The sequence below is a fragment of the Tetrao urogallus genome (assembly GCF_951394365.1).
Source record: "Tetrao urogallus genome assembly, chromosome: 16".
NCBI lineage: Eukaryota > Metazoa > Chordata > Aves > Galliformes > Phasianidae > Tetrao > Tetrao urogallus.
The window spans coordinates 1,812,510-1,824,555 of record NC_136829.1 but is presented as its reverse complement, the minus strand read 5'-3'; positions in this window follow the sequence as shown (position 1 = coordinate 1,824,555).

The following is a 12,046-nucleotide window of genomic DNA, read 5'->3' as shown; positions in this document are numbered from 1 at the left end:
AGCAAAATTGATCTCAATGCAGGATTGTAGAATGTAGAAAGAAGTGGCCTCATGCAAGGTTTCAGGCAGCAAAAAATCATGCTCATAATGATAAATCACATGTTCCTACTGCAGATCACCGCTAGTGATCTTAGCAGAGCAGTGATACTTAATTGTGTGAAGAAATAATCTCTAGGTGTGCACATAGGCAAGGAGCAGCTCAAGGCACTATTTGCCTTGCTGGCCTCCTGAAGTTAAAACTTTGAGTTTTTTGCTCCCACTCAATGAGAATTAAACCCCTAACAAGACAGAAGTATCTCTTCCCTGCTGAGTTTTAATGATGACAACAGCATCATTGATGCTGGATTGAAATGAAGGTCCATCTGTAGTAGTAATGGTCAAAAGATGAATGAAAATGTGGATTTAGCTTCTAAGACAGTTTGAAGCAGGACCTGAACATTCTTTAAATGGAGAAGCTTGGCTTTAAAGTATAATTTGGCAGCCAGAGGGACATTGAAGGTGGTAGCACCAACACTAGCCATAGCAAGGCAATGGGATCAGCTCCTGCTTCTGTCAGTGCATCCTGGTGATGGTGATGGCAGGAGAATTCCCCTGGCAGCAAAGTATTGGAGGGGAACTAATGCAGCATGTGCATGAGCAGTCATGTGTATGTAAGGAGCTGAATAAATTTGTTGTCACATTACCTCTATGTCTGACTGCCTTTAGAATTCAGGCAATGGGACTGCCCTGAATTCCCTGCTAACCTAACACGTAAATGGTAACAGGATTTGTAGGAGAACCATCCATCTTGCTTTAAGAACGTGAGAGAAGCATTTGAAATAACTAGTCTCTCAGGATGATTGCCAGTAATGGTAAGCATTCCTGTTTTGTTTTGTTGTCTTGAGTTTTTCTGGCTTCAACTCCCAGTTGTTGGATAGTGTTGCGTTTTTGTCCACTTGATTGATAAATTCTATTTGTGATCTCTGTAATGGCACTTAGAGCCCCCCGTCAAGTCATCATGGAACTTCTTTGTTGAGCTGCAAAGATTTTGTTCCAGGGATATCTCAGTGAAAAACAAAAAAACAAAAAACAAACCCAACGTTTTCCAGTCCTTAAGTAATTCTTATGCCTGAGCTGGCTCTCATCTGTCTGTGTTTTTCTTGTCAGACATGGATTCCTCCTAGGAATAGTTCTGCCAGCACCAACAGCAGAATTATTGATGCCCTCTCAAAGCAGCACCAGTTGTGTGGCACACCAGGAGCTGTTGGTTTCCTCTGGCCTGGACGTTTCTTAGTTTAGCCAGATTTTAATCCAAGCTGATATTATGAAGTTCACATGTCTTAATGAAAACATATCCACAGCTCGGACATAATAAAGAAGGCTACATTTATCTCATTGATAGTATTATTAACTCTATACTCACAACTCAGCATCTTATTTTAAAGTGATCTTGCTGTACTTTGACAAGATCAATTTTCCATATGCATTCCTTGATTGGCATTAATTATCTTACAGACATTATATATTGCAGCTATCACTGTCAGCATTTGCTTCTGTGGGTTTCTGTTCATCAAAGTGATGCACAACCATGAGCAAATCTTCATGACTTCATATTGAATAAATAAAACAACTCTTTATGTGGATGTGGACTGTGGCTTAGGTTAAAAGAGAAAGAAAGAGAATTTCTGCCAGCTTTCCCAGGTAAGGGGTTTTCATGGGTGCTCCAAAGGGTGAAGCCACCCATCACCACCTTTCATGGCTGCCTCCCAGTTTCAGCTGGCCTTGCAGAGACAAAGCACACCTGGGCTTCAGTTAGAAGTTAAGAAATGAAGTAACTTGACTGCAGTTATATTTATTTACTCCACTGTGCTCAGGAGCCAGAGGTCAGCTGGCCATAAAGAGATCTGCAGCAAAGCCAGGGAGATAAACAGCACTGTTTATGAATTCTTTCTTTGCGAAAAAAATAAATGTTTAAAATAGCCTGATGTGATAAAAACTGGCATGGAGCCCCATAAGCTGCAGGTATCAGAAAGCGAAGCGTCTTTTTTCCCATATCTCTGGTCCTCTGGTATCCACAATGAATCCCAAAGGTTTCCCTGGGGCGCTGCTCTCATGGAGCTGAAGAACACAGCCAGGGCAGGGACATCCCCTGTTGTTGCAAAGCACAAACTGCCACCATGTGGGGACACTGCCCTTAGGGCAGCCCTGAGCCCACCAGCCTCTTCCAGAAACCCAGAGCTCATGGAGATCTCCCACCTCCCACCTGATGATGATGAGAGTTCTTGTCAACCCTATGGAGCAAGGAGTTGTTCTTTCTTTCCTCACCCTCTTCCTTACTTTGGCTTCATAATGATGAGAATTCATTTTGAAGTGAATGCTCTGTTCTCATTATTCCTACCAAAGTGTTTAGGGTGCATTTGCTGCTCTCCCCTGCAGACGCACAGTGGGCGTTGTTTTAGCAAAATCCAAACAGAAGGTCTTACAATATCACCAAGTGCCAGGAGAAAAGGCCAGTTAGCAGTGGCTGCTCAATACATTAAAGCACTTGGCATTAAATGTGAATGCCAGGTGCTGCCCCTTTGCCATTGCACACTCGGCTGTCAGTTTGACCTATCAAAATTAAAGTCTTGGGGTGAATGGAAGATTGGAAAACACTTAAAAATGAAATTTCCTTGATTTTCCCATGTCTAGTGAGAACACCGGTGGTATCTTGCAGTAGTGAGCTCCTGAGTAATAACTGTGTGGTGTGAAGAGGTCTTGGTGTGATTCAGACTCTTCTATAAAAGATAAATGCATAGAAATACAAAGCCTTTTCCTTGCCCTTCCCAGAACCAGGCTCTCACAAAACCATTTGGTGTATCACAAGGGTTTGCCCTTTCCATGGGTGCTTCGGTGCGTGCGCAGCCGGGTGCGTTCTGCTGTAAAGCAATGCAGTGCCTGCCTCCTGAGAGCTGAAAATAATGCAGACAAACTCGTCCAAGCAGTGCATGGGGAGCTCAAGGTTATGAAAATGAAATCATTCTTCTTTTGCTTTTCCAATGACTGCTACTGTTAAAATGAGTAATTGTGGAGTGGCCATGTCCAGACAGATCTGTTTCTGCTCGCAGTTCTTGGCGATAGGCAAAGATGCCCTGTGCAGCAAGGAAAGCAAACAGCAGTTGAAAGTCTTGCTGGCTCATTTAAGCCTCCAAAAATCCATGGGCAGGGCTGGTAAATGCAGCCCCATGCAGCTGACTTTACTCACAGGATGGGGTTGGGTGGGGTATTCCCAAAGGCAGGATAAATGCCTGCTTGCTGCTGTACAGATATCAGGAAAGTGAATGGAAAATAACCGACCTCTGTGCATGAGGACATCAACCAGTTCCTTTGAGGGTCTCAAAGACAACTTGGTGCCCAAATGAAGGGGAGCATTGGTCCTCCTGCTGGATTTGTGGGAGGCAGGTAGGTGATGGCTGCTGCCATATGCAGGCCACAGAGCTCCTGTCCTTCATGACAGCCCTGTGACCAAGTCACAGCCATAGTACCGCATCCCTGCTCTGGTGTGACTCCTCCGGGACGTGGGCTTGGATAGAGAAAAGCTTGGGGTCAATCTTGTCCAAAGATTTGGGTGGTATTGCTTTGAGTGATGCCAGGCTGGAGAAGCTTGCTGCCCCATATACTCAGTACTGATGCCAGGAATCAAGCCATTTGCTCACCATTTTGGTGTTCCCTCACCTCCCTCCCCACCAACCACTTCCATGCAGGTGTGGAGGGAGCCATGTGGGACAGCTTAGCCTTGACTCAGGAGCCAGGCATCCATAGCTGCCTGCTGGCACAGAGTCCAGGCTGTGCTCCCCCTTTTCTCAAAGGCAGGGAGAGGCTTTGCTGATGGGGGGAGCAAGGTCAGCCATTGCAAGTGCTCCTTCCACCATGCCCAACAAATTAAAGCCAAAGAGGCAATAAAGTGCTATGGGCCATTACCCCTCTCATGGAGGAGGTTAAGTGTGATGAGGGCCAAATTGGCATTTAATGGGATCTAATTGATTTTATAAGCTGTTGTGTTAACAAGAGACTCGACGCCGTTCCACCTCCATCACACAGATGAGTCGGTGACATCTAATGTGTGCCCTTCTTGACCCAGGATTGTTCTATCTTGGTAGGCCCCAGCTTAGCATGTAAAGCACACACAAGTGCTGGGCCCCAGGGCAAGGGGTAGCAGGAGGACACTGGGAAACTGTGGAGTTTCCCACTGCACTGAGTGTGGAAGAGTTCCCTGGTGTGGCTGGAGGCACCCACAGTGAGCACTGAGCCCTGCATGGCTTCTGTGGCTGCTCCAGGGTGAAACGCTCCTCTGCAAGTGGCAGGCAGGGCTGGGCTCTGGCTGTGTGTAGTCTTTGCCACTGTGCTGCAAGCAAGAAAAATGAGCGTCCTGGTTTTTTTTTTCTATTTAGCTTTTGGCTGGGCTGTGGAGTTCCTGGTCCTGATCTGATGCTGATCGGGTCCCAGTGGCCTGAGATCCTGCAGCCCGTCAGCCCTGCCTTCTGCTTGGGAAACTGGGAGTTTCTACCTCCCCAAAGCAGGCACAAAATGTAATTGGCGCTGATAAAGCTGCATGCAGTAGCCAGCAGTCCCTGCACGCGTGCAAAGTGTTATTTATTTATTGCTGACTCCCCCCCAGCCGATGCTGTGCCACTGGAACTCTCCAGCTCTGACTAATGGTCCCAATGGCTGTGTGGGATATTTGAGTTGCTTTTCGTTTACAGATTCGGTGGGTTCCCGGTAATTGGAACGTGGCAACTTCTAACACATAACAGATGACAGCAGTGGAGGGCATTTGTCATTGCTTCACTCCCCTGCAGCAGGAAAGGCTCATAAGTCACAGCTGACAAATCTTTTAATGACTTTTGAACTTCATTTACAGGAAAGGATGACCATAATCAACAAACAATGATGGCTTACTAATCTTTCTGTATTATTTTTAAAAAGGGGCTTGCTTTTTTAACCCCTGTTACAAGAGCTTAATGCTGCAAAGGAAAGGGTGATGCTGTCCTGGAAGGTGTGAGGAGATGAAAGCAGCATCAGCTGCGCCATCCTGATCCATCACTCACAGCCACATTGTACAGAAAGGAATCCATCGCTGGCGTGATGTCACTGATGGGGAGTTGGAGCAGGTGGTGCACCTTCACTCCCAGTTTTGGCTCACGTCAGGGGCAAGATGGGCAGAGTACCACTGGGCAGGTGGGAGCAGATTCGGAGGACATCATAGGAACAGATGTGCTCGCATTGAGCCAGGCTGTGTCTTAATCTATGTGTCCATGTAAACCAAGGAAGGCAAAGACCAGTAGGTGTGGAGCGAGAGAAAAGATAATGGCAACTGATGTAGGTGATACCACAGCAACCACTCCAAGCAGCCCAGCTGCTCTCCAGGTCTCCCTGTCCTCACCACTGGCACAAAACCCTCCTCTGTAGGGTGCTTGCCTTGGGCTGAGGGTGCTGCTGCTGCCTCTCTGCCCCATGCAGAGCCGTGAGCACAGCATTCAGTTTTGAGCAGATCACACAGCAGGTGGAGTGGGAGCCCACAACCAGTTGGCTTTACAGAGATATATGTCTTAATCACTGGTGTCATTCTGAGTATTTAGACTGTCTGAAATAATTTTCAAAGGCAGTCAGCTGATAATTAACTCCAGGAGAGGACAAGAATGTCAAGAACTTCAGCTGCTAGAAAGCACAGGATCAGCGTGCCAAGGGCTGCACTTTCCTCTGGCTCTGTGCCTCCTGAGGCTCCATCCCATGCTCTGCTCCCCACTCTGAAAACACTGTGAGGAGCAGGCACTGGGCATCACTGGTACCCCCCGATGTTAATTCCCTTGAGGAATGAGGATGATTGGCTGTTGACCTTCAAAGCAAAACATTCCTGGGTCCCACTGGGGCCTCAGGCTGCCCCTCTAACACAGGAGTCCTCCTCACCACGTGGCTTTGCCAACTCTCATGGCATGTGGGGCTTTGCTGAAATCCCCAGTGGCAGGAAGCACGTGGCGTTGTGGGAATGCTCAACTTGTGCTTGGTCCTACAGAAAAACATTCCCCCAGCTCTTCTGGCTCATAGGGGCTGCTGGCAGAGAGGGGTGGTGAGAGGCTGAGCATGAGGACGGTCCCACTGGGAGTCCAGCAGTGTGTTGAGGAACTGATGGCATTGCCACACTCACCTCTGCCAAAAGGCAGGCAGAGATCTTATAGAGTCCTTAGAGTTAGAAGGGAACTTTAAAGGTTATCTGGTCCAACTGCCCTGAACTGATCAGGGACATCCACAGCAAGATCAGGTTGCCCCGGGCCTGATCCAGTCTCAAGTTGAAAGTCTCCAGAGGATGAACAAGGAGAATTACACCCTTTGGCAGCTGTTCTTCAGGAGCTGTAGCCCTGTCAGGTGGTTAAATGATTGCTGTGGGGTCCCAGATTTCCCCCTTGGCGGTGCTCCACTCACCCACGAGCCTTTGTCAGAGGGCTTCTTCAGCTCTCCATCTCCTCTCTGCACATCTCAGGGAGACACAAGAAGCAGCACAAAGATGCCGGTTCATTAAGCTGCTCAGAAAGTTCCCAGAAAGTTCACTTGCTGAAGATCTCACTTTCCTCATGAATAAATCATTTGCTGTTAAAACAACAGTTGGGCAGGTGGGGGGACTGTTCATTAAGTAACATCAAGTCAATAGGCAGCTGATGAGAACCGGTTTTCACTGTGTACAAGTGGGAGAGTGGGGGATGGAAACATTGTGTTTTCCCATTAGGCAGTGAATGATAAAGAATTAAAGAATAATTCTCAAGAAATTAGTCATGGCCAGCCATTAATGAGCATCTCAGTAACACACTAATGAGCTGGCTTCAGATGCCTGTAAAAAAAGGACTTTAATTAGATTAATACATGTAGCATTGTCCACAGCCCAGTAGGTAATCATCAGGTTTTGCACCAGTGGGATTACAGATGACATTCTATTTAATTGCTGTTTCCTTTTCATTTTCTTCTTCTCTTTTTTTTTTTTTTTTTTTTTTCCTTTTAAAGATTCTTTCCTCCAAAGAATTTTGTTTCTGTTCTGGAGCACAACCTAAATGTTATGCCTGGAATTCTGCATCTGAAAGTGCTGCCAGGCTGGGCTTATCTGAGTCAATTGACCTTTAAAATTTATTTTGCTACTGTCAAAAAGAATGTGAGTCTGTTCACAGGAGATTCCCAAGACAATTAGAAGCAGAGACTCCTGAAAAGTCGACTTGTTGCATATTCTGCAATCAAATGATGATACAAACTCTATTTTTAGGGGGGAAAAAAAATGCCTTCATTTAAGAATTATTTTCATGGAGGAAGTAGAGTCCGGAGAAGTTTTGTGTGACTGGGACAGTTCAAGTTCCAGCAGGTAAAGAGGAGTGTTGTCTCACACCTTGAAACCCATGCCGTTGATACACACAGGCTTCAGAAAATGCCCAAATTCTTGCTGCTAGCGGAGCACGGATGGTGAGATGACTTTTACATGATGGTTTAATTGGCCCTGTATGCTGTCAGGTGGAAGGAGCTGTCAGCGTCTGGCTTCAGCAGGAGACAGGCAGGCAGGCAGGGCTGGTGCAGTTGTACTTGGCTTTATCTCAGGGTTTCCAGCCATAGGTCATCCCTTTATCACACTCACTAGGATTTAAGACCTTGACAAATAGATTTTTAAGCTTTCTATAGGCATGAATAATATGTAGGACAGATGGTTACGAGCCACAGCTATAAACTGTGTGCTGACCTGATAGACTTTGTAACTATTGTACCTTTAACAACTGATTAAATACTTATTAAAACAGCTACTGATTATTTATTGCTCCTTTACGAGGGATTTGCCAGATGCACTGAAATCTAAATCACGACCAGGTTTTCAAAGGATTGGCAGGATTTCTGCAGTTCAAAATGACTCGTTTTAATTAAAAATTATAAAAGCAGGCTCTTTGCGTAGCAAGACAGAGAGCTGGAGGAGTGCTGTGAAGCAGCTAATTCTGTACACACTGTTGTGCACTCAGCATCCACCTGTCTGCAGGAGCACCGTGCTTCCATCTGCACTGAGCCCCAGCTTTGGGGAGTTAGCGCTTAAAGCAGAGAGGTTGAGGAAACCAACTCAGTGAAGTAAACACTGACCATTTTGGAGAACACCCCCAATTTCTGGTCCATTTGGGGTCAGATGGAGACTGCAGACATCCTCACACCGCATCTCTGCTCCTGCATAACAAGTGCAATACCTGCAATGTCTTTATTTACTCCTTTCTTTTAATAGCTTCCTGGTCCCCTAACAATCACATTTAGGAAAGTCAGAGCCATTTTCTCCAGAAGACCCAAGGACTCGTTCCTTTCCAGTTTATTCTACTAACTGAACCACACAGCATTGCAGAGGGTATTTCTGCTCTCTGGGAGAAAGGCTGAGACCCCCCGAGGTTGCTGTGGAGGAGGTGCTGGGAACTCAAAAGCTATTAAAAAGATTGCAGGGTTCGTGTTGGTTATTAAAGCAGTGCTTCAGAGCTTAGCTCCGGTGCCTGGGGACTCACCAGCAAATTACTGCCAGCTCCCGAGGAGGAGTGATTGGCACCAGAGGTGGCGAGGAGTTCAGTTGTAGATGCATCTGCCTTTCTGTGCTATTGCTGGGGCAGGGCAAGGCAGGCAGGGTCTTGTAATGCATTGTGTTTATTTAAAGCTACATCTATGGATAAAGGAGGAGCTGCTCCATTTAGAAATCGCTCCGAGCCAAGTGCCTGGCTGCGGCAGAATCAGATTTTGACCTGAGTGAGCACATAGCAGATGCAGAAAAAAGTGAGCCCATGTAGCTGGGGCTTACCCCAGCAAGCGAGCAGGAGGCATTGGGGCCACGCAGCCTCCAGCCCCAGGGGACGCTGGGGAGCAGTCTGCCAGATGGGGCACCCCAAAGGGCCACAGTGTTCTTGAGCCGTGGCAAGGAGCAGCTTTGTCCCCTGAGGTCTCTGCAGGACCGTTTTGTCATCTGTCTCAGCGCAGGGCCACCAACCTGGGGAAAGTTGGGCAGGGACCAGGACAGGATCAAAAACCGTGTTTCTCATTTTGTGAACAAGTGTGATAAGAGGAAAATAACAACCCGGCTGTGTGTGGCCGTCACACAAATAAAGAGCTTTCTGCAAAGAGAGAGTGGCGGGGTTGGGTGGTTTTTCTTTGCCTTCTTCTTCTGTGACAGTTCATCACTAAGACGGAGCCTCTGGGGTTTTTAGACACCTGGCTCTCAATTAAACAGCTAATCTGTGAAGCAAGGCACTTAAAGCGGGAAGGAAAAATAGCTTATCAAGTAAACCAGCTCTGGCCTTGGGCTGCTACCAGATTGAATATCAATATCTTTAAGGGATCCCTGAACATGAGTGACAGCAGGGGCCATGACATCGTTTCCAGCCACGCTGCCCTGGGTAGGGAGGAGAAGTGGGAGATGGATGCTGCGTGCACAGAGCATCCAGACTGCGGCCCCATGGAGGCCTCATCGTGCTGAGCCCCAGCACAGGGCTTCTGGGGCTTTATAAGGTTTTTACTTTGTTTTATTCTATCCTATCCTACTGTATTTTATTTTATAGGGTTGTTGTTAGCAGTTCATTGGTTTTGTGGAACAGGAACGTGTGTCACTTCACACGATTGCATGAACACAGCAGCTGAAGCTTTAAGCAAAACAGCAAATATCAGGGAATTCCCAACAGAATTGCGAGATTTAGCAGGACTGACAGCCTTCCTCAGAAACTGGAAGTAAGCTTTCTGTCTCGGTTTCCCTTCCAGAAAGCAGAAATAATCATACTCATGTGTGCTTTGTGTTCTTTGAGGTCTGCAATGACCCCTTTATACATCCATTTGTCCATGTCCAATTGATAAGAATCATTCTTTACTAGTTGCATTTTTTCTTTCTTACTCTCTTTTGTGACTCAAGCCTGCCTTGTTGCAGTACTTGCTTGAGGGAGAAAGGCAAAATAATAGATGTGAGAATGCATCCTCTAGACATCTGTAGTTATTAGAATATCAGTGTATCACCACTGGTACCTGTCTCTGCTGTGTGTATTTTTATATATATATGCATAATCGGAGAATCGCCAGGATGCTCTGCCAAGGGCTCCCACTGGTTTTTATGTGATGTTATCAAAGGGATGGTAGCTCAAAGAGATCCTGTGCTCTGCTGACCACGAGGGAGAGCTGTGATGTTTCTCATGGAAGTTGGGGTTGAGCCAGTGCTGGATTTCACCTGGGTGTGATGCAGAGTGCTCTGCTGATGTGTGGTTAGGATAGGTGCTGTTAGCATGTGCTGATCAGCATTTGGGGAGCAACTGGTGATTAAAGTTTGATTGTTACAGTGAGGATAGCAAGAAGTGATGCAGAATGAGAATTGTGTGCAAGAAGACAGCGGAAATTAATTGGGTGGAAAGGGGGTTGTTTTCTCCAGGAAAGCCAGCAGTGTGTGAGGACAGCAGAAAAGTGCTTGGCACTGGCCTGTTAGATGAAGGATGTTGCTGGTGGGGCTGAAATCTCAGCCTGGACAAGCACTCACAGATCTTGTGGTCGAGGCAGTGGCTCCCATCTCTGTCACAACAGGGACAGGGGCAGCAGTCAGTGGGCAGATGGCACTTAGGACCACTGGTCCTCAATGGCTTCCTCCCAAGTCTTGCCCAGTGATGTGGCCTGACCTGGAGTTTGTCACCCAGAGCCACCATCCCATCACTGACCAGCCACCAGGCACAGTTCCTTCTGCAGCAGAAACCATAAGGGAAGCACCTGCAGGTGCCATATCTGGAGCATGGAGCTGGACAAGAAAGATGTGAGGTGGGAGATGGAACCTAGGGCAGGCAGCGTTCCACATGGAGCCTACCTCTCAGATGGTACCTTGGGGATGCCGTGGGAGGTGTCCTGCTCCCCACCAGCACCCTCTGGGGAGTGGTTGCCATTAGGCAGGGTGCAGAAGGAGCTCAAGGAATTCAGGCTGAAGGCTTCAGGTCGTAGCTTGGGAGCAGGAATCCTACCCCCACCTCAGACAGGTCTGCGCAGAGCAGGGAGGTAGTAGCTTTGTGCAGGGTGAACTCCTGCCAGGACTTCAGGGGCCTCTTCTCAAGTCACTGTGTTAGCTGGCAAGCCCCTTGGTAACCCATCTGTAAAACAGGGAATTTGTGTCCCACCTTCATTAGGGTGTTGTCAGTGGGGTGTCATTCCTCATAACTTGTCTGTCCTAATGATGAATGAAGGTGAAGTGGAGAAGGAGGGGGTGTGGAGGGATTACTGCTGGTAATGTATTCTCAAACTGAAAATTCATCTGGTACCTGAGTGCTCACCTGGGGAGCATCCTCGTCCAGCTCTTTTAAAGAAAACACACAAAGTGAACCAGATCCCTTGGCAGCAGCAGAGCTGGGTCATGATGCAGCTGCTGAGAGCAGGCAGCCCTTTAAATTTGGGGGAAAAGCCCTTGATTTACCCGAGTCTTCCAGCCAGACCTTGATGTTCTGCACATAGCATGGAAACAGCTTAACCCACATCCCTCCCACACAGGCTTAAGGAGCTCAGCACACTGATGTAATTGGTATTTACAGCTGCAAACAGCTGGTCAGAAATCAGAGCAGTATAAATAATACTCTCCTGGGCATGCTACAGTTTGGGAAGTGTTTGGGCTAACAGCAGCTTTAGGGTTTTCCCTAAGCTGAGGTATGGGGCAGCAGCATAAAATTGATCAGAATGTGACAAGAAGTGGGTGTTGAGCAACAGGATTATATTTTAATTTGTTCAGCGCGAAAGCTGGGAAGTAGAAACATCCATTCATGGCAGCACAGCCCAGATGAGGGCAGCTCTGGGGATGCTGCCGCAGGGAAATCATGCAGAGACAGAGAGACCCGATTTGGACAGTGGGTCCTAAAGGCACCGTAAGTTTCTGAGGGTTTTTCAAGCAGGTGCCCCAGGTGCTGTGCCAGCATGTTGTGTCATGGGTGGGGGTTCACATGGATGGGAACTCAGGGCTGGGTGCTGGGTAAGACACTGCGGCACCAGGAAGCCCACTCAGGCCTAACTCCACCGCTACACACAGACAGACTTCAAA